The following is a 23,533-nucleotide window of genomic DNA, read 5'->3' on the forward strand; positions in this document are numbered from 1 at the left end:
ATATAAGTTCCTTTGTAACATACTGGCACACAGGCACAAGCCCAGCATTCCAAGAAGAAACATGTAGAAGTCCTTTTTGACTCAAAGGTAGCCAAATTATTTTACTGAATCAAGTCATCAGTATAAAACTTAGTAACAAGTGGGAAAAAATGGGCCTTGTATACATTTGATAGGAATTGTGAAAGTCCTGCTTAAACATCAATTCTGTGGACCAGTTTCCTCTGATCTAGATGATGTAATATGCTTTCATAAAATTAGGGAATTTTTATTTTAAAAAGTATGTATACATACGTAAACACACACACAGAAGGAAATAAGAAATCCACACAACAACAAAAAAATCTTAAAAAAGACAGGTTAGAGGCATATTAACAGCATACTTGAAATGAACGAAGAAAGAGTAAGTTATACAGAAGACAGAATAGCTGAAATTGAAGGGGAAAAAGAACAGAAAGAGAAAAGAATGGATAAAAATGGATAGAGGCTCAGGGAATTGAATGATAGCATGTAACACAACAACATATGTAGCATGGGAGATCCAAAAAGAAAAGAGAAGGGGAAAGCAAAAAGAAAATTTGAGGAAATGATACCTGAAAATTTTTGAACCCTCATGAAAGAAATGAACATACATGCCCGAGAAGTACCACATACCCCAACCAGAATAAATGGAAATAGACCTACTCCAAGACACACACTACTCAGAGTGTCAATCATCAAAGATAAAAAGAAAATTCCAAAAACAGCAAGGGAGAAGCAAACCATCACATACAAGGGATGCCCAGTAAGACTTGGAGTAGAGTTCTCATCAGAAACCATGGAGGCAAGAAGACAGGGCTATGATACAATTAGGATACTGAAAGAAAAAAACCTACCTGGCAAGAATTCTTTATCCAGCAAAACTGTCCTTCAAATATGAAGATGAGTTTAAAATATTCACAAATGAACAGAAACTAAGAGAGTGCATAGAAGAGAATTGACATTTTCAGGAAATATTAAAGGGAGACTTACAGCCTGAAAGAAAAAGAGCGGAGAGACAGGCTTGCAGGAGAATACAGAAGAATAGCAAAAAGGATAGCCAAAAGAGTAAAAAGGCAGTCAAAAACAAGACATAAAAAAAACAAAGAACAAAAAGGTGGAAGTAAAAATATAATGTATTTACAATAATATCATTGAATGTGAATGGAATAGACATCCCAACCAAAAGATATAAGCTGACAGAATGGATAAAAAAAACATAAGCCATCCATATGCTGCCTACAAGAAGCTCACCATAGACCCAGGGATACAAACCTGCTGAAAGTGAAAGGTTGAAAAAGATTCTCCATGCAAATAGTAACCAAAAAAAAAGGGCTAGCTAAACTAATATTGACAAAACAGATTTTTTTTTCTTATTTATTTAATTCCCCCCCGCCTCCCCATTGTCTGTTCTCTGTGTCTATTTGCTGCGTCTTGTTTCTTTGTCCGCTTCTGTTGTCGTCAGCGGCACGGGAAGTGTGGGCGGCGCCATTCCTGGGCAGGCTGCACTTTGTTTCACGCTGGGCGGCTCTCCCTACGGGCGCACTCCTTGCAGTGGGGCTCCCCTACGCGGGGGACACCCCTGCGTGGCAGGGCACTCCTTGCGCGCATCAGCACTGCGCATGGGCCAGCTCCACACGGGTCAAGGAGGCCCGGGGTTTGAACCGCGGACCCCCCATGTGGTAGACGGACGCCCCAACCACCAGGCCAAATCCGTTTCCCAACAAAACAGATTTTAAATGCAAAAAAAGTTGTAAGAGATACAGAAGACCATTATATATTAATAAAAGGGACAATCAACCAGGAAGATATAACAGCCACAAATATCTATACACCTAACCAGGATGGCCCAAATAACATGAGGCAAACTCTGGCAAAAATGAAGGGAGAAAGAGACATCTCTCCAATAATTGTTGGAGATTTGAATACACCACTCACATCATTTGATAGAACAACTAGAAAGAAGATGAAGAAGGAAACAGAATTTGAACAACATGATAAATGAGCTAGACCTAAGAGACAAACATAAAACGTTGTGGCCAAACTCAGCAGGTTATACATTGTTCTCAAGTGCTCATGGGTCTTTCTCCAGGACAGACCACATGTTTGGTTACAATGCAACCCTCGATAAATATAAAAAGCCTGAGATTATACAAAGCACCTTCTCAGATCATAATGGAATGAAACTGGAAATCAATAATAGGTGGGAGGGAAGCGAATTTGGCTCAACGGATAGAGCGTCTGCCTACCAATGGGAGGTCCAGGGTTCAAACCCAGGGCCTCCTGGCCTGTGTGGTGAGCTGGCCCATATGCAGTGCTGCTGTGCGCAAGGAGTGCTATGCCACACGGGTACCCCTGCATAGGGGAGCCCCACGTGCAAGGAGCATGCCCTGCAAGGAGAGCCACCCCATGTGAAAAGAATGCAGCCTGCCCAGGAGTGGCGCTGCACACATGGAGAACTGGCACAGCAAGATGACGCAACAAAAAGAGACACAGATTCCCAGTGCCGCCTGACAAGAATACAAGCGGACACAGAAGAATACACAGTGAATGGACACCGAGAGCAGACAACGGGGCGAGCGGGGGAGAGGCAGGGGAAGTGGAGAGAAATAAATAAAAATAAATCTTAAAAAAAAATGATTGAAGTGATGAATGCACAGCTATGCAATTATACCAGATACCATTGCTTGTACACTTTGAATGAATTGTACGCTTTATTGATATGTATCAATAAAATTATTAGTTTAGAAATAAAAAAAGAAGTTGTATAATAGCTTTGTCATGTGACCTGGCAATACCACTACGAGGTATGTACCCAGAAGAACTGAGATCAGTAACACAAACAGACATCTGCACACCAATGTTCATAGCAGTATTATTTACAATTGCCAAAAGACAGAAACAACCCAGGTGTCTATCTACTGATGAATGGATAAACAAACTGGTGCATACACACGATGGAATATTATGCAGCTTTAAGAAGAAATGAAGTCTTAAAATATATGACAAATATGCAACAAGGATGAACCTGGAAGATATTGATATATGTTGAGTGTAGCAAGCCAGGCACAAAAGGACAAATAGTGTATGATTGTGCTATTATGAACTAAATATATAGTGTAATCTCATGACTCCACTAACTTGAATATGGGTCACCAGAAAATAGAATGAGGGTTAACTTGTACAGAATTGGTAAAAAGAATGTGTGTTAATCTATGGAAATGAAAAAAAAGTGAAAGCACAACTAATGTTTGTAACTAGCAGTACCATTATACAGGTATGAGAGCAGTTTAAAGGGAAAGTCTAAGGTCACGTACATTACTAAAAGGAAAGCTGAAAAATTTAACATGGGAATATATAGCACAGTAATACTACATGTGAAATATGAATATGGGTGAAATTACATAATATAAGGCTGTTATTCTTTGAAACTAAATATATGTTAATACCACAAGATATTAATATCAGACAAAAAAACACTATAAGTGAAAGAAACCAGACACATATTATATGATTCCATTTATGTAAGATACAAATATAAATCAATTTATAAATCTAACTTTCAGTTGGCAGAAAATCCACAGGTTGGTAGAGTTGGAGGATGGGGGGTTGGGAGGGCAGGAAGGGGTAGGAGAAACAAGTTAAGCAAACCATAAGGAAGCAATCAGACTACTCCAGTATAATTATCACATTCTATTAGACAGAACCACATAAACTTCTGATCTTGGCTTTCTGACCCTCAAAAATAGCAATTTCATGTGGCTCACCCTAACATAATCAGAATGGCCTGGTTTCTTCAACAAATCAATGGTATTTTAAAAACAGTAGGGTATAAACCAAAAAAAAAAAAATAGACAAAAACAAAATGAAGAAAAAAGTGGTAGGGGGTGGAGGGAGCCTGTTCTTGAATGAGACTCAAGAAACCTAACAAAATTTGGTCAGTGGATCTTATTTACACCAAGTATAAAGAAAAAAAATTAAGGAACAACTGAGGAAACTTAAATGTTTACTAGTATTACATGTTATTAAGAAATTGTGTTAGGAAAAAAAGGAAGAAAAAAGAAATTGTGTTAGAATGATGCAATATTTATATAGGAAAGCATTCTTATTTTCAGAGACATAGCCTGAAGTACTTAAAGTAAATGCCATGATGTCTATTATATATAGATCAACAAAAATGAAATAAATACGGCAAATTGCTATTATTACTAAATCTGAAAAAAAAAAAAAAAAAAAGAACCAAACAGCAATACTTAAAGGCACTATAGTTATTTATTACTAAGCGCTGGTACTGAGCCATTTATACAATTGTGGTAAGTATAACCTGCTTTCCTCATACTGATTCTGTGAGGTTGATACTATTCTTCTCATTAATAATTAAGAAGTTAGTTAAATGATTTGATAAGGAAACTGAAGTTTACAGAAGTTAGGTAACTTGGGGGAGGTCACAGCCCGTATGCAGAGCCAAGCTGGGAATCTAGGTTCCTTTGACCCCTTAGGCGAAAAAACAACAACTGTGAACCTGATTTTCTCAGTTTTAAGTTTCTCTCAGAGATAGTTTTTTACATCTTTGAAAAAGAGAAATTTATAAATATCAATAAATAAGTAGCAGAACAAGTTTGGGAAAATTCAGCAGATAATGCTTAGCTCAACTTTTTAAAAACGAATTATGTCATTTTATCATTTTAAGTTCAAATGATTGAATATATTAATTCAATAACAGTCAACTCAATTACGTGGAAGTGGTTTTGAGATTGAGTGTATTTGTCAAAAGAGTAAGACTGCTTTTGTGAGAGCTATCATAAGCACTAAAAAAAATCAGATCCACATATTAGAAGTATATTTGAAGCTACAGAAACCAAAAGATAATGCATTATGTCTTATTGCCACTTGGGAATACCCACCCCGTATCAGATTAAGTCTAAGGCAGCACGATTCAATAGAAATATCATGCAAGTCACAAATGCAGTTTTAGGTAATTTTTAATTTTCTAGCAGCCACAGTTTTAAAAGTAGAAACAGGTAAATTTTAGTAAGATATTTTATATAACACAACATAGTCAACATTATCATTTTAACATGTAATCAATAATTTTTTAAACTGAGATAACATGCTTTTTTTTCCTACAGCACTAGTCATTTTTCAAGTGCTCGACAGCCACATGAGGCTAATGGCTACGGAAATGGACAGCACATATCTAAAGGACAGCTCTTCTAACCATCACAGCAAGAAAGAGGCTGTGAATTCCAACATCAGAGAGGCAGACAATCAAAGTGAAGCACATAGGTAAAGAAAAGGGGCATTTAGCCCCAATAATCTCATGTTTGAAATAAAATAGAGCTCAACTAAAAAATGAGTAACAAGCAATAACAGGTGTTCAGCAATCTGATGTTTGGGAGCTCATAAACTGTTGTGTAGTATTGCTTTTATAACGATTGCTCTTGCCACATTTGAACTAGTCTTCTAATTGTGATTTGGGATTATCCAGAATTTCCCCCCTCCCTCTCCATTTCTTAAATTATTTCAAAATTATCCAAAAAGAACTATCTTTCAGGTACTTTCTACAACCTGAACAAATTTAAATTCTACACAGGTACAGGCAATGCAAAGCCACCAAAGAATTTTGGAAAGGGAATCGAAATAATGTTCTAGGGTTCATAGGGAGGTATCAATATACCAGGGCTGCAGAAGGGGTTGTAGGAAATAAATTGAAGAGGTGCCTCTCAGAATGTGCTAGACAAATCTTGAATTAGGGTATAACATTCAGAATTAAAAAAAAAAAAAAAAAAGACAGAAGCCCGATACACGGTAGCAGATATTAAACTAAACAATGTAAATGATCTGATGACAGATTTAGGGTGAGAAAGGAGTCAACAGTGCCCACCAGAAAAGTGATCAAAATAATACTCATGTCCACAAAAGCTCCCTCCCACCCCTTACCCCTACCACACCCACCAGGAAAATTCCAGCTGGGATCTTCCGCAAAGATTTGGTTGTAGCAAACATTTCGTTTTTCTTAATTCACTGGCTCTTTCTAAACACCAAACCAAATTCTCATTCACTGACCTATTAAGGTAGCTACAATAAATTTAAATCATAATCAATAAATTCTGCTTGCAAAAAAACATACAAACTGCTGGGCAGCATGTGTCTACACTCCTTGTGGGAGAGACTACCTATTTTAGAGGTAATAGGTCAAAGTGCATTGGCATTCAACTTTAAAACAAACTCTGACTAAACAACGCAAACATTGCAATGACAGGCTGTTTAATAGTTATGCAGTTTCCAATGTGTTTAGCAATGCTTAAAATGTAAAGTTACTGAGGAAAACAAGATTATAGCTCAGTACTTCTCAAAGTTTTGATCAGTTCTGCTTCCCCTGCAGAAACCTAGCCCCACTGATTTCACATTTTCAAAAGATGAGTCAAAAAATTAAATTTCTTTTAGTTCAGAGGATTTCTTGATGATCCCATGACACAATGGAGGAAACTTCTGAAAACAGTATCATCGGTGAAGTCATTCTGCTTCATACACTTTAAAAACTAGGTACTAAACCACATATTACACCAGGTTTGTAGAAATGTTCTGTACATGCTCAAAGAAAGACTTGAAACTAACCAAAACATCAGCAGAGGCTATCTCTGGTAATTGTATTTTAGTGATTTTTACTTTTTATGCTGCTTCTGTATTTTCTACGATTTCTTTAATGACCGTGAATTATTGTTAAAACCAGAAGAAAAAGAAACATAGACAAGTGGAGATTGAGGCAATGCCAATCAATTTAAGGCAATATTGGATTGATAGGCTATCGCTTAGACAGCGTTGATCCCTAAGTAAAAAGCACTTCAGGACTCTTGAGGACAGAGATCTTGTTCTCTCTATACATGGTAGACTGCACTCAGATGTGCAATATACGATACACATGCTAATATGCAAGAAAAACAATAGAAAAACTAATAGTGGCTTTTTGGAAAAACAAATCAGTTTAGCAACCTTTCAAATCAAGTAATAGGGCATAGCAAAGAGTCAGTGCACAAGGAATAAATAAGTCAGAAGGTGAAAGAAATGTCTGGGCCAAAATGAAATATGGAAACCTAATAGAGTTACTCTGAAATATTGCTTTGCCCCCAACCAATTCTAATTTTAAAAAAATAATAGTTTTCTCACTTTGGAAGTGACAAATGAGTATGCTTAATCCCTATGAAAGGTGTTGTGGTGCTGGGAGTGGGGCAGAAAGTGAAGAAAAGGTCAGCAAATATACTTTCCGGCCCTCAAAGCACTTACAACCAAGGTGGAGTGGTAAACTAGGAGACAGGTCAGAAGAAAAGGCCACAAAACGGTGGTGCTTTTGTGGTTTTTAATAAAGGAAAGTACTATTGAGAGAACTTTCCAGGTAACCATTGCCAGATGCCCCTGGGATTTCCAAGGTGGGTGTAGAAAACAGGGAAACCGCATAAAAGCCACCAACCTCCAAAAAAATCAAAACACAACTGCCAGAGAAACGTCTGCGGATACTTTGTTTCAGGTCTTTTATTGCGTGCACAGAAGGTATTTTTACAATGCAGGTGAAAGCCTTGGGCGAGATTTGAATAGGTGAAGAGGCTGAGGGACTCCTCGCCCATTTAACCCTCGAAGGCAGGCCCAAAACCCGCCCCGCCCTGTGCCGAGGAGTACGCGGACAGTGATTGAAATCCAACCAGGGCACCAAGCACGGCTAGGCGCACGCACACAAAACCCAACTGTGCGGGGCTGGTGGGCCTGCGGGGCTGACAAGGGACCACCGGGCTTTCCTTGCGGAGCCTCTAGCACCTGGCGAATGCCTAACAGGGCTGCGTGAGAGCTGGAGACCAGGTGCGAAAGCAGCGCCCAGCACCCCGCGCCCCGCAACGCTCGCCAGGGCCCCTAGGAAGGCCCGCGCTCGGGGTGCTGCGCTCGACTCGGGGCGCGGGTGGGCAGGGGCGAGGCCGCCGGCCCCCACCGCGCCCACCTCGGCCTCGCCCTGCGCGCCCCGGGGCACCCGGTTCGCCCCACACCAGCCCCCGCCCCTGACCCCGACGCAGGCCGCCCGCCCGCCGACCAAGGGTGCGGGGGCCTAACGCCCGGCCGCAGGCGGGAGTGCGCGGGCGCACAAAGACCGAGCGGGCGCCCGCCCCGCCGCGGCTCCCCCGGGGGCCCCGGCCCGCCCGCACCGCCCCTCGGCGGCCCCGGCCCCGGCCAGCGGCCCACGCGCGCGTCCAACCGCCCAACCGCGGGGAGCGAGCCGGGCGCCCAACGGCCGTCCCGGCCCAACCAACGCGGGCAGGGGAGCGCGGGGCGCGCGGCCGGGGAGAGGGCCGGCCGCCGGGTGGTCGCAGGGGAAGGCCGGGCGCGGGGAGGGCAGGGGCTGGGAGGCGCCGAAGCCGGGGCCGGACGCGGCGCCGGGAGGGTCTCCTGAAGGGCTTTGCCCCTTTCCCTTCGAAGGTGCACATGGTTTGACCCCCCACCCCGAGTGAGGTGCCTTGTCCCAGCCCCGGCTGGACTGTACCATCGGGCGGTGCCGCCGGGATTTCTCCCCCACCACCACCATCAATTCCCCCCCCACCCGGGCCCGCGGTCGGTTGGCCCCGGCCGGGCTCTGAAACGCGGAAAGAGCTGGGCGCCATTTTGGGTGGGACTAAGCAAAGACGAAACACCCTCCCAGTCGATGGGGCCCTCTGGACCCTGGCTTATTCAGTTCCCTTAATCCTTTAGGTACTTACACGACGTTGGGTGAGGGGAGCTGGAAGATCAGTGGGTCCCCGATCCTCTCTCCCTAGGGGTGATGGAAATCAAACCCCCCCGCCACCTCCAGGTGGTTCTTCCCGCCGCAGAGTGGGAGCAGCATAAAGGGCGTGGTCTTATTAGCATAACCTGCCTGGCAACCAGAGCTACACGTTATATGATTGGCTGAACTCTGAGAACCCCATGCCAGGCCTAGAGACGAGTAACACCGGGGCGAACTGACAGGCCCAGATTTAAGAGTCATGACGAAGATCCTGAGACGTTTATTCAGTCGCCAGAGAAGCCAAAAGGAGATTCACGCAACGGCCCAATGACTGAAGGTCTCTTTATTTCGTGCTCTGCTGTTCTTTTACAACCCAATCAAAGCGCGGGTCTCGGGCGGCGTTGGTGCGCTAAGCCAATGAGAGAACCCGACTCTGGGGTTGTGGGTCGGGCCCCAGCGGAAGGAGAGGGCGCCGAGCGCCAGGGCCGGGCGCCCGCGTGTCCCGAGACGCCTCCTGCCCGCGTGCGCCCGGCGTCTTCCCGCGGTGTGCGTCTGTGGGTGCACCCGCCTGCCTGCCTGCGCTCTGGAGCCCCTTGACCGGCGGAGCGGAGTGCCGGAGTCCCTATCCCGTCGGGGTGGGTGGCTGGAGGGAGGTCCTCCTGGTGCTCCCCGCTCCCCAGTTCCTCTCCGCTCACCCGCTTGACTTTGTCCTCAGTTTCCCGCCACTGCCTGTACAAAGGGAAACATCCCCTACCAAGCCCCAGAGCGCCTTTCCTGCATCTCTCCTCTTCCCCTTTGCCCCTCTGGATGTTCTGAGAAGGGAAATGATTTTCAGAAACGTTAAGAAGTGTTAGTCAACGCCGGTTCCCCAATGCTTTAACTCATTTCTTGATTCTAGGTGTGAGCATCGTCCCCTTCCTTAAAATCCCCTTAAAGGACAGCCAAGTGCATAGAAGTGAACTCAAGTTTTTGAGCGAGACACTCACCTCCAGCTACCTACCAGGAGTGCGCTGGCAGCTAAATCTCAAAAAGACTTGGGAACTTCTTGGAGTGGCCGTTTCCCCTTTGACGATCTTTTGAAGATTGAGTGAGATTTGCATGTAAAGACTTAGTACACAGTCTGAAACTTGAATAAGTAGAAAGAAGCACTAATGGTGATAAAACCTACGGAATCGCTGAACTAATCAAAAGAGGGAGAAAGCACAACTAAACAAAGACTTGAGAACAAACACCCACAAGGAAGAGAATACCTGTACAATTCTTCAACAATATTTTTTCCTCCTGAGTGTTTTTTTTTTAAAATTTTCCCCTCACCTTCCCTGCCCTGCTGTTTTTGCCATCTGTGTCCATTTGCTCTGTGATCTTCTGTAACTATTTTCTCCCTTTTTGTCTTCTCATCTTTCTCCTCTAGGATTCAGAGGGATTGGAGTCTGAGGACCTATGATGTGGAGAGAGGTTCCCTGTCAATTGCGCCACCTTAGTTCCTGGTCTCTGCTGCACAGTAACCTTGACTCTCCCCTTCGTCTCTGTTTTGTTGCATCATCATCTTGCTGTGTGACTCACTTTTGTGGACACTGGCTCACTGCACGGGCACTCATTGCCACGCGGATAGTAGCTTGGCATGCGGGCACTGGCTCACCATGCAGGCACTCACACAGGCACTCAGCTTGCCACGTGAGTACTCGGCTTGCCACACAGGCACTCATATGGGCACTTGGCTTGCCACATAGGCACCCACATTGACACTCAGCTTGCCACACAAGCACTAGGCTCACCATGTGGGCATTTGACCTATCGCGTGGGCACTCAGCTCACCACGCAGGCGCTGGCTTGCTGTGCAGTCATGCTTTCTCTTCTTTTTCACCAGGGGGCCCCAAGGTTCGAACCTGGGTCCTCCCCTACGGTAGGCAGAGGCCTTATCACTTGAGCCACATTTGCTTCCCTGTTTTGTTGAGTTTAATAAGCTTGAAACGAAGAGGAAAGGGAAGACTTTATATTAAGTTTTTATAAATTCAAAGACAGCTAACTACCTTGTTAGCAAATTGATGGCTAGACCCTGCCTTGTCCTTTTGTAGACAGACCCCAGCAGGCAACACTGGACTTGGTGCAAGGTTTTTCAAGAAACACTTGTGGAATTTCATTTAAAAAGAAAATTCAGGGAAGCAGATTTGGCCCAATGGATAGGGTGTCTGCCTACCACGTGGGAGGTCCAAGGTTAAACCCAGGGCCTCCTGACCCGTGTGATGAGCTGACCCACATGCAGTGCTAATGCATGCAAGGAGTGCCATGCCACATGGGGTGTCCCACATGTAGGGGAGCCCCACGCACAAGAAATGCACCCCATAAGGAGAGCCGCCCAGCACGAAAGAAAGTGCAGCCTGCCCAGGAATGGTGCCACACACACGGAGAGCTGACGCAGCAAGATGATGCAACAAAAAGAGACAGATTCCCAGTGCTGCTGACAAGAATATAAGTGGACACAGAAGAACACACAGTGAACGGACAGAGAGAGCAGACAACTGGGGGCAGAGGAGAGGGCAGAGAAGGGGAGAGAAATGAATTTTTAAATTAAAAAAAAAAATTTTAGAAAGGAGCTTGATGAAGCAATCCTTAATGTTTATAACGAAAGGCACTATTAATGCTTCTCTGGATATGTAGAAATGGAAGTCAATTACCTTAGGAATCTTATCTGGTTTAAAGAGTCATTGGAATGTTCCTTTTTGGTGTGTTGAGTAGACAAACTTGCTGAATGTTGGACAGTTCTGTGCCTTGCAAAAGCTGCCACTCCCTATATCCTTGGCCTCTGGGGAGAACTCACTTTTTGAAATTTAACATTATTATATGCTCTTTGGTGGATTGGAATGGTTCCCAACTGAGTTATGCCAACTAGAAATGACATCAAGAAGCTCAAAAGTAAACACAATGAGAAACAGACTATCTGCACTGGAGAGCCAAGATACCTTTGGGGACCTAGAGAAATGTTATAAAACTTTAAGAGTACACAGCCCAGATATTATTTTGATTGCATGCAAAAAAAAATTTTAAAGGTAGACATAATGCCAGAGATATTTTTATTTGGAAGGTCTGGAGTGAACCTCAGAAATCTGGGTGGGTTTTTTTGTTTTTGTTTTTTATTTGTTTTAATGTGGTTTTTAAATTAGTTAACTTACAGTAAAATTCACTCATTTTAGTGTACAGCAAGTATTTGTTGAACATGTGCTGTGTACTACTTATGGTTCCAAACATTAGGGATAGAATAGCTGATATGAGTTTATCTTCTAGTGGAGTCACAGAAGATAAATTAATAAGGGAATTCCAGGCTGTGGGAACTGGTAAGAAGAAAATAAAGCAAGGCAATGCAAAGGGGAGGGGTATGCTAACTATTTAATTAGAATGTTAGAATAACTCCTCTTTGAGATACTAAATTTGAGTTGAAACTTGAATTACGGGAAAAAGAAAAAAAAAAAAGCCAGCCATGCTAAGATCTTATTCTAGTCTGAGGGAACAATAAATGTAAAGACCATAAGTCACTGTACATATAGGACAACAGATCTTACAGTAATGAAAGGCAAAATATCCAAAAATTTTAAAAATATTTTTCATCCTAAATCTTTATTATTTTTTTATTTTTTGCACTTTATTTCATATTTTTAAAACTATCATTTTCTTATTAATTGTATTTGGCTATTTTATTGCCTTCATTTTTGAAGAAGTTTTGGATCACCGAAGGGTTACAACTGTGGCAGGGGAGAACCATTGGTGCGGGGTGTCAGTGATGGAGGATACATGGGAGGAAACTCACCTGGGCAATCATATAAGGCATATAAATGTGTTCATATGTTCATGGGGCATTGTCATGGTGGATGGAGATTCACACAATAACCAGAGGAATATAAAATTCCCATCTGAGAGAGCTCTGCCACATTCTCTAGTGGATCAGCAATCCCCCAAGTACAGGGTCAATGACTATGAAGGAGGATGGTCCACTGGTGGGCTCTTTATATTGATGACTGTGTATATGACCCTTTACTCTTGAAATTGAAACTTAGCCTAGTATTATAGGGTGCCTAAGAGTTGCCTCCTGGGAGCCTCCTTGTTACTCAAATGTGGCATCTCTCTAAGCCAAACTCAGCATGTAATTACATTACTTTCCCCCCAGCATGGGACATGACTCCCAGGCACCAACGGGTTACTACCAAGCACCAACTAGCAGTGCAATGAGAAAAAGACCTTGACCAAAAGGGGAAAAAGGTAAAAACAAATGAGTTTATATGGCTAAGATACTTCAAAGTGAGTTGAGAGATCATTCCAGAAATTAGGCTTAGGCACATATCAGCAGGATCTCTTTGACTGCCAAAGTAGATACTACCCCAAATAGCAGGGCTCCTGAGGGCTCTGGAGATACCCAGACACTATAGTCAGGGCAGGTAGAACAGGAGTTTGGTGCTTACCAGTGGGCCCTACTTTGGAATTTGTGCTCCCCAGAGTAATAGAGTTGGACTCAATTGAGGTTTCCCCACACATGGCATTTCTTTCCTTCTATTTGAACTTATAATTAGTACTAAGGTTGGTAGGTTTATGTCTAAGAGACTTAACTCTTTGGGCTGCCCATGTGCCAGCTGGGCTCTGAATCTCAACAGACTTGCAACGCCTACTCTCCAATTCACCCAGGACAACTAACATGGAGGTGATAATGGACAACTACCATACCAGGGAACTAAGAGAGTGTACAACTGCAAGGAAGAGAATCCCATCCATTGGTCCTATGGGATCACAGCCACCTCTCAATCAGAGGTGGAGGGGACATCACCAGACCAGAATCCTCAGTATTGGGGAATGAACTATCGACTAAAGCAAACTTACTGGTATTATACTATAGACTTATTGTGATTCTAGCAATGGAAGAAAGTGTATCATTTATGTGGAGGCAGTGGTCACTGGAGGTTCTTAGGGCAGGGAGAGAGAAAAACAGGTGTAATATGGGGACATTTCGAGAACTTGGGGATTGTCCTGAATGACATTGCAATGACATACAGACCATTGTAAATCTTGCTATAACCTACAGAATTGAGTGGCAGAAGAGTGTAAACTACAATGTAAACTTGAATCCACATTTAGTGGCAATGATTCAAAGTGTGTTCAATTGTAATGAATATACCACACTAATGAAGTGTGTGGTTAATGTGCGAAAATGCAGATGTGGAAAGTGGGACATAGGGGAATCCCCTATATTTTTATGTGACATTTGTATAATCTAAGTATTTTTTAAACTAAAATAAAAAATAAATGTAAAAAGTCCGTGAAATAAAATATTAATAATAACAATAAGTGTAGCATGCACATGTTCTTCCATTGAATATTCATTGAGTGCTACTATATGCAGGCACTGCCCTAGATGCTTTGGGTTTCATCAGTGAACACTGTAGACTAAGGGGGAAATGAGGCACATAAAAATCCATGCCTTCAATACAGTATTAATAATCGGGGGGCAGTCTATGGAAAAAATATAACGAATGTAAGCTATGGACCATAGTAGGAATATTTGATGATGTTCTTTCATGATTCATAGCAAATGTTGTTCCACAGCAATGCAAGGTGTTGGTGAAAGGGTGACGTGTGAGAATTCTGCACGTTATGAATGATTGTTTTGTAAGCTCACGACATCTTTAATAATATATATTTATATATATTTAAGCCCATGCCTTCATGGAAGCTTCAGTTCTAGCACACTGAGGAACAGTAAGAAGGCAGGGTCGTTGGAACATAGGGTCGGGGTAGAGGGATGCAAGAAAGCTTCAGGGAAATACAGGGGCCAGATCATAGAGTGCTTTGAAGGCTATGCTAGGAAGTTTGAGTTTTAGGTTCAATTCAAAGGAGCTGGAGGTTTCAAGCAGGGGAGTGACATGATATATGGAGAGAGAGTTTACTTTTGTTTTTGTTTTTTAAATAACGCTGGCTGCCCCAGGGAGCATTTTGAGCAGCTGACAGAGTAGGGATGAAAGTCAAGGAAGCTGGTGAGTGAGGAGTCTTGCAAAAAGCTCTACGCAAGAAACAACGGTGTTCTTTACTAAAATAGGAGTAAAGGAAACGGGGGAAAGTGGAAGGACATATATTTTGGAGCCCAAGCCACAGGCCTTGCAAAGGTACAAGTTGGAGGACAGTGATGACAAGAGAACGATGATGAACAATTTATAAAGTTGAGGCCCGAGTGGCCAAGTAAGTGTTGGCGCCTTAACTGAGGCAGGGAATTCTGAGAGAGAAATGGTTAAAAAATTGAGTTCTCTTGTGGTCATGTAAAGCTTCTAAAATATCTTTTAGAAAGCCAAGTAAGCATACTATGAAGTCAGTTGGAAATCAAAAGGGAGATCAGGGCTAGAAATCCAGTTTAAGGATTCATTGGGCTGTACATTGTATAATAAATAAATACGTAGATTAGATTAGGTAATTCTTAGCAAGAGCGTGTATAGAGTCCAGATGGGCCAGGACTAAGCTCTTGGGAGCTCCTGAATTTATTAGAGGTGAGGGACAGGAGGGGAGCACGAAAGAGCCTGAGGGCAGCGGAACAGGAGAACAAAGGGATGGTGGTGTCAGAGGATGGAGCTGTCTACTGTAGCAAGTGCCGTTGCCAGGTAAAGAGAGAGAAAGACAGGGACTTTGGATCTTGAAAGACCCAGAGGTGGGAGTAGCTGAAAACTAACAATAGCAGCCTTAGCGAGGGTTGGAAAACCTAGAAGGAGTTGTCGGAAGAAACACTGGGAGGTGAAGAGTGACATCTGTCCCCAGTGGGATAGCAGATAATACAGCCCAATAAAACAGCTAAAATGCTGTACATGCAATTTTCACGAAGACTTTTTATTGTATCTCAGACCTGGCAAGAGAGGTGGGAATGGAGAAAAGTTAAAGCAAGGTCAGCACCTCCCCCGCCATTTTAAATCCAACTCCAAACAACGCTCTGCCGCTGAGCCAGCACCCCCTGCGGACGACTCAGCCACCACGGGGGTCTAGAAGGAGTGCAGCGACACAGAGGAACTCGCAGAGGGATCGGAGATCACCGCGAGCAAGAATCAGCAGGACGACGGCACATGGTCATTGGAGGCTCGAGCTGAGCTACGAGCAAGAAAGATTTGAGTATTTGCCTCGATTTGGACAAGTTGTAGACTGCAAAATTAAGACATACCCAGTCACTGGAAGATCAAGGGGATTTGCATTTTTGCCTCTCAAAGATATCGCTAGTGCTGATAAGGCTTTGGAACTGAAGGAACACAAACTGGATGGCAAATTGATAGGCCCCAACAGGGCGAAGGTGCTAAAAGGGAAAGAAGGGAAAGAACCCCCCAAAAAAGTATTTGTGGGTGGTTTGAGCCCAGATACATCTAAAGAACAAATAAAAGAATATTTTGGAGCATTTGGAGAGATCAAAAATATCAAATTTCCTATGGATACAAAAACAAATGAAAGAAGAGGGTTTTATTTTATCACTTATACAGATGAAGAGCCAGTAAAGAAATATTTAGGGAGCAGATATCATCAGATTGGCTCTGGGAAATGTGAAATCAAATTTACACAACCCAAAGAGGTATAAAAAAAGAAATAAAATAAATCTTTTTTAAAAAAAGCAAATCTAATGGGTGAAAGCTTGATATCAACATGATCTCATGTGATGTGGGGGCATTTTCGGGGGTTGGAGTTGTCCTGGGTGGTGCTGCAGGGACAGTTACTGGACATTGTATGGCCTTCCATGAGCCACTGGATGGAACGTGGGAGAGTGTGGGCTGTGATGTGGACCACTGACCATGGGGTGCAGCGGTGCTCACCCCCAAATTCACCAAATGCAATGAATGTCTCATGATGATGAAGGAGATTGTTGTTAAGGGCAGAGGACTGGGGTGAGGGGGGTGGGGGGTATATGGGGACCTCATATTTTTTGAATGTAACATTAAAAAAATAAAGAAAGAAAAACAAAACATGATCTCAACATATCTTCTCAAACAATCCTTAGGAATTATGAAGGGGAAAGCTGTAACTTTATAGTGGAGAAATTTGGCAATGATTGTCTTAACCTCTCAATTAAAGTTAATATCTTCAGGACTAGAACAACAGATACCATGTGCCTCCTCACGAGGTTCACTGAGAAAGTCACCCCTGCACTTGGGTGACATGGCTAGCAAAAATAAATAACCTGAATCCAAGCACACCCAAATTAAGGGACGTTCTACAAAATAACTGACATGTACTCCTCAAGAATATTAAGGTCATGAAAGACAAAGGAAGCCTGAGAAAGTGTTTCAGATGAAAGTAGGCTCAAGAGACAGAATCACTAAACGCATGATAACTCAGGGCAATAGAGGAGCCCAGGCTGGATCCTGGACCAGGAACAAAAGATACAGAGGACAGTGTGGTTGCACTGGAGTGGGATCTGTAGGTTAGATAACAATGCCGCATGATTGTTAATCTCCTGGTTTTGAACGTTGTACTGTGGTTATATAAGAGGATATTCTTGTTTTTATGAAATACAGGATAAAGGGGCAATATATCTGCAATTTCCATTCAAACAGTTCAGAAAAATAAATATGTATGTATATATGTATAAAACTGAGGCAGGCTAGTCTAGGGAATGGGAAGACAAGTCTAAAACCTGGAGAAAAACATGCGGTGAAACACGTGGCCACGGAACCCTGCCTGGAAGCCCCCGAGGGAAAGACCCCACCAGAAGGCTGCCAGGAGGACCTCGCCAGGAGGACTCTATTTGGAAGGAGATTTCACCTGGGATCAAGGAAAAGCCTGATACCCACACGGAGCCTTATCATTGGGCCCCGTGAGGAACTGGCAGGTGGAGTAATCAATCAGAACAGCAAACAGCTGGGGCTCCCCCATGAACATTAGAAAGGCGAGGAATAATTAATGGCTTAAAAAGTAACCACACAAGGGGGAAGCGGACTTGGCCCAGTGGTTAGGGCGTCTGTCTGCCACATGGGAGGTCCACGGTTCAAACCCCACAGCAAATAGACACAGGGAACAGACAACCGGGGGAAGGGGGAGAATTAAATTTAAAAAAAAAAAAGTAACCACACAAGGGATGTGGATGTGGTTCAAGCAATTAAGCTCCCATCTACCACATGGAAGGTCCCCAGTTCAGTTCCCGGTGCCTCCAAAAGAAGACAGAGAGCTGACGTGATGGGCCGGCAGAGCAAGCTGACACAACAGGCTGACACAACAAGAAACACAGGGAGGAAAACATAATGAGAGACACAACAAATCAGGGAGTGGAGGTGGCTCAAGCGATTAGGTGACTCTCTCCCACACGGGAGGTCCCAGGTTCAGTTTCTCATGCTTCCTAAAAAGAAGACCAGCACACAACAAACAGACATAGAAAACGCAAACAATGAGGGGGTAGAGGGAAATAAATAAAATAACTCTTAAAAAAAAAAAGGATCCACTCAAGCCAAATCTCTTTCTCTGCCTGGAGCAGCCCACACCTATACCTGGGGATGTGAATCTGTTCTTTTTTCCCATTTCTGTTCTCTTCTCTCATTTTCCTCAATAAACTATTGGCCTAACTAAACCGGCATTTTCTTAAATTCTTTTATGTAACATAGCCAAGGACCTAGAGGAATCTGGCTTCAAAACTATCCGTCTATAATACTGAGAGAGAGAATGAAAAAGCAAACATGGTCAAGATGTTAACGTATATGGAATCTGCATGATCTGTATATGGGCATTTTTGTACTATTTTTGCAACTTCTCTGTAGATCTGAAATTATTTCAAAATAAGCCATTTGGCTTCAGGTCTGCATTGCGCAGAAAGCGGGTGATAGAAGTAGAAGTCTGATATTGGAACAGTGTGGGCTTGAAGACAAAGAATCAGGAAAAATCTGTGGCCAGATCAGAGTTGTTCCCAGTGCTTTAGGGTTAGGTAGGGGTCGCTCAGGAAGAAGCCAAAGAGGAAGGGTAGCTAGGTCTGAGCATTTATGAGACAAAAGTGCTTTTGAAAAGTTAAAAAAAAAAAGACCAAGAAATATTTTTAAACGTTCTGTGTGATTTTTATATAAAATCAGATATTTATTATGTAGTGCAACACAAAATCAACATTCTTTGTGTATTTTTATTATTTTATTTTATTTATTCCCCCCTTAGTTGCTTGCATTCGCTGCCTGCTCTCTGTGTCCATTTGCTGTCTGCTCTCTGTGTCCATTTGCTGGCTGCTCTCTGTGTCCATTTGCTGTGTGCTCTCTGTGTCTGCTCGTCTTCTCTTTAGGAGGCACCTGGAACCGGTCCTGCAACCTCTGACATGGAAGAGGGGCACTCAGTTGCTGAAGCCACCTCAGCTCCTTGGTCTGCTGCATCTCTCACTGTCTCTCCTCGTGTGTCCCTTTGTTGTGTCATCTTGCTGCACCACCTCTCTACAGCTCGGGCCATCTGCTCTCCATGGCACCGGCCAGCTTGCCTTCACTAGGAGGCCCCAGGAATCGAATCTGGGGCCTCCCATATGGTAAATGGGAGCCCAACCACTGGAGCCATATCCTCTTCCCTATTTATTTATTTTTAAAGATTTATTTATTTATTTATCTCTTCCCCCAGCCCCCATTATCTGCTCTCTGTGTCCATTCACTGTGTGTTCTTCTGTGTCTGCTTGTGTTCTCATCAGGCAGCACTGGGAACCAGTCCTGGGACCTTCCAGAGTGGGAGAGAAGTCCTCAATCTCTTGCACCACCTCAGCTCCCTGGTCTACTGCGTCTCGTATTGTTTCTCCTCTGCGTCTCTTTTTGCTGCATCGTCTTGCTGCGCCAGCTTTCCAAGCGGGCCAACTTGCTGGGCCAGCACTCCTGTGTGGGCCAAAACTCTGCTCAGGGTAGCTTTCCACTCAGGCCAGCTCACCACGCAGACCAACTTGCCTCTACCAGGAGGCCCCATAAATTGAACACTGGACCTCCCATATGGTAGACAGGAGCCCAATTGCTTGATCCACAACCTCTTCTGCCTATTGATTTATTGATTTATTTTTAAATTTTTATTTATTTATTTTTATTTCTCTCCCCACCCCACCCCCATTTATCTGCTCTCTGTGTCCATTCACTGTGTGTTCTGTGTCTGCTTGCATTTTTGTCAGTGGCACTGGAAATCTATGTCTCTTTGTCGCATCATCTTGCTGCATCAGCTCTCCATGTCTGCAGCACCACTCCTGGGCAGGCTGCACTTTTTTCACACAGGGCAGCTCTCCTCACAGGTTCCACTATGCTGGGGACATCCCTGCGTGGCACAGCACTCCTTCCGCACATCAGCACTGTGTGTGGGCCAGCTCACTACGTGGGTCAGGAGGCCCTGGGTTTGAACCCTGGACCTCCAATATGGTAGGCAGATGCTCTTATCAGTTGAGCCAAATCCACTTCCCCCAATTTATTTTTAATGGAAAAAATAATTGTAAAAGAACTTGCTGTTATGGTGTGTGTCAGTCAGCCAAAAGGGTGCTGATGCAAAATACCAGAAATCCGTTGGCTTCCATAAAGGGTATTTATATGGGGTGGGAGCTTATAGTACGAGCCCATAAAGCGTAAGTTACTTCCCTCACCAAAGTCTGTTGCCACGTGTTGAAGCAAGATGGCTGCTGACGTCTGCGAGGGCTCAGGCTTCCTGGGCTCCTCTCTTGCTGGGCTCAGCTACTCTGTTTTCTTCACAAGGCCAGCTGTAGACTGTCAGGCAAACAGCTCTGTCTCTCTTCCCAGGGCTTCTGCCACGTGTAAGGAGTCGGCTCTATTCCTCTGTGTTCATCTCCTGTATGTTCACTTCTCGGGCCCAAGGTGAAAACTCCAGCATCAAAACTCCAACATCGAAACCCCGAACTCTGTCCTTTGCCATCTCTTTTATCCCACAGGTGGGTGGGGAATCAACACCCTACTGACGTGGCCCAATCAAAGCCCTAATCATAATTTAATCATGCCCAGGTATAGATAATGTTTAAAAACATAATCCAATATCTATTTTTGGAATTCCTAACAATATCTATTTTAATCTAGCTTTTTAATTTAACTACAAATTTATTTATTTTTAATATTTTTATTTATTTTTATTTACAAATTCTTATCACTTTTTTTAATTTTGAAAGAATATTTAGATTACATAAATGTTACGTTGAAAACATGGGGGCATGCGGATGTGGTCAGGCGACTGGGCTCCTGCCTACCACGTGGGAGGTCTGGGTTCAGTTCCCAGTGCCTCCTAAAGAAGACAGTGAGCTGGTGCAACGGGCTGACTCGAGGGGCTGGCGCGGTGCGCTGATGCAATGAGATGACGCAGTGAGATGACACAACCAAGAGACAGCGAGGATGGGAAGCGGATGTGGCTCAACTGATAGAGTATCTGCCTACCATATGGAGGGTCCCGGGTTCGATCCCTAGGGCCTCCTGACCCATGTGGTAAACTGGCCCATGCGCAGTGCTGCTGTGTGCGAGGAGTGCTGTACCACGCAGGGGCACCCCTGCATAGGGGCGCAAAGAGTGCACCCTGCAAGGACAGCCGCCCCGCATGAAAAAAGCTCAGCCTGCCCAGGAGTGGCACTACTCACACAGAGAGCTGACGTGGCAAGATGACACAACAAAGAGAGACACGTTTCCCAGTGCCCCCTAAAATTACAAGCGGACACAGAAGAACACACAGCAAGTGGACACAGAGAGCAGTCAATGGGGGGAAGGAGAAAGAAATAAAATAAATCTTTTAAAAAAAAAGAGAGCAAGGAAACACAATGAGAGACGAGACGCAGCAAAGCAAGGAGTGGGAGGTGGCTCGGGCGATTGGGTGCCTCCCTCTCACATGGGGGGCCCCGCGTTCAGTTCCTGGTGCCTCCTAAAGGACCAGCACACAACGAACAGACATGGCAAATGAAAAAACAACAATGAGGGGGTGTGGAGAAAGAAATAAATCTTAAAAAGAAAATATAAGGGGATTCCCATATACCCCTCCTTCTCCCCCCAGAAGTTTGGGTTTTGGTTTTTTTTTTTCTGTTTTCTTTTTTGTTTTCTTTTCTTTTTTTGAAGTACCAGGGGCTGGAGATTGAAACACAGCCAAGAAAAAAGACAGAAAAAATGTACAAAACGGAAAAGTCCTTTCCATCAAACACTGATACTTCAAAGAAACTCCTTTGTGAATGAAACTCAGATTGTAAGATTTGGGCCATAATTTAGATTTCAATATGAGAGAAGCAGTGTAAGAAAGAATTATAATGGATATACTGAGCATGGTATGGTTCATCCTATTTATAGTAATCTCACTTAAGAATATTCATTGTGAGAAAATTCTTCTCTTAGAAATATGTCAACAGATACCTGAGAATTAATACAGAAGAGAAACCATAGCATGTAAGGCATGTTGGAAAGCCTCCGGCAAAATCAAATCTCCTTCCATATGAAAAAATTCATATCGGATAGAAAACCACCCTGTAATGAATGTGGAAAAACCTTGCCTGAGCAACACCTCACAGGTGATTTACAATTGCATGCTGGAGAGAAACAAGGTGAAAGTGCCGAACGGAGTCAAGTGTTCTCTGTCTCACTTCATCTGTCTCCCAAGGGGTTTCCAGAATCTCATCCATCACTCTACATTTAGAAACTAATACGGGGAATCATGTGAAAGTGGAAAAGTGGAAAAGCCTTCAGCAGTAGTGGAAAGCTTCGTACTCATTCTGGGGAAGAGCTTATGAATGTGGGGAAGCTTCTCTTCAGATGTCACGTCTCATTAGACACCAAAGGAGTGGTACTGGAGAGAAGCCTGACTGTTGTAAGGAAAGTTGGAAATACTTCAGTAGCAAATCTGTCTCACAGAGCATGAGAAACTTCATGCTAGAAGGAAACCCTTTGAATGTAATCAATGTGGAAGTGTCTTTAACAAGAAGCAATGCCTCATTAAAGATCAAAATATTCACACTGGAAAGAAACCCTATGTATGCAATCAATGGGAGTATCTTCAGCCAAAAGGAAAGTCTCATAATCCATCGGATAATCCATAGAAGAGAGAAATCTTATGAATGCACTGGGTGTGAGAAAGCTTTCATTCAGAAGTCAAGCCTCATTAGACACCAGAGAAGTCATACTGGTGGTAAGCAGTTTGTGTGTACAGAATCGGGAAAAGCCTTCAGTTGGCTAGTCAAATTTCACTGGACATGACAAAATGCAACTTCAAAAGACACCCTATAGAAACGGATGTGGTTCAACCATTTGGGCTCCCATCTACTATATAGGAGGTCCAGGGATCGATGCCCAGGGCCTCCTGGTGAGGGCAAGCTGGCCCACACGATGAGCTAGCCCATGTGGAGTGCCGGCCCACGCTAGAATGTAGCCCTTCGCAGGAGTGGCCGCTTGCATGGGAACGCCACCCTGCGCAGGAGTGCCGGCCAACGCAGAGAACTGGCGCAGCAAGATGACGCAACAAGAGACAAAGAGGAGAGAAAATAAGAAAATGCAGCAGAACAGGGAGCTGAGGTGGCGCAAGAGAGTAATCGCCTCTTTCCCACTCCAGAAGGTCCCAGGATCAGTTCCCAGAGCCACCTAGTGAGAAGACAAGCAGACACAGAAGAACACACAGCGAAGGGACACAGAGAGCAGACAACGGGGGGAATGGGGGGAGAAATACATTTGTAAAAAGACACCCTATAAATGTAATGAATGTGTAACAATCTTCAGGCAGAAGTTTTTCCTGATTAAATAGTACAACATTCATACAGGAGAAACCGTCTGTGAGTGTCCTAGGGGTGGCAAAGGCTTCTCTCAAATCACACCACACATTGCA

At 43.7% G+C, this 23,533-nt stretch overlaps 1 protein-coding gene, 1 long non-coding RNA gene and 1 pseudogene across 2 annotated transcripts in view; 2 read left to right on the forward strand and 1 right to left on the reverse strand.

The window, feature by feature from the left end:
• Window positions 1-9,040, reverse strand: part of PRDM10 (PR/SET domain 10) — a 126,858-nt gene extending 117,818 nt beyond the window's left edge. The window contains 1 exon segment of the mRNA XM_058289420.1: window positions 8,754-9,040. The gene's annotated coding sequence lies outside the window, so the exon portion shown is untranslated.
• On the forward strand, window positions 8,656-14,083 carry LOC131276332 (uncharacterized). The gene is made up of 2 exons (XR_009183834.1): window positions 8,656-9,095; window positions 9,657-14,083. It is a non-coding gene; the product is annotated as an uncharacterized lncRNA (long non-coding RNA).
• Window positions 14,084-15,336: 1,253 nt separating this feature from the next.
• LOC101425012 (heterogeneous nuclear ribonucleoprotein D-like pseudogene) lies at window positions 15,337-17,987 on the forward strand (annotated as a pseudogene).
• Window positions 17,988-23,533: the final 5,546 nt, after the last annotated feature.

Source organism: Dasypus novemcinctus, chromosome 27 (assembly GCF_030445035.2).
Source record: "Dasypus novemcinctus isolate mDasNov1 chromosome 27, mDasNov1.1.hap2, whole genome shotgun sequence".
Taxonomy (NCBI): domain Eukaryota; kingdom Metazoa; phylum Chordata; class Mammalia; order Cingulata; family Dasypodidae; genus Dasypus; species Dasypus novemcinctus.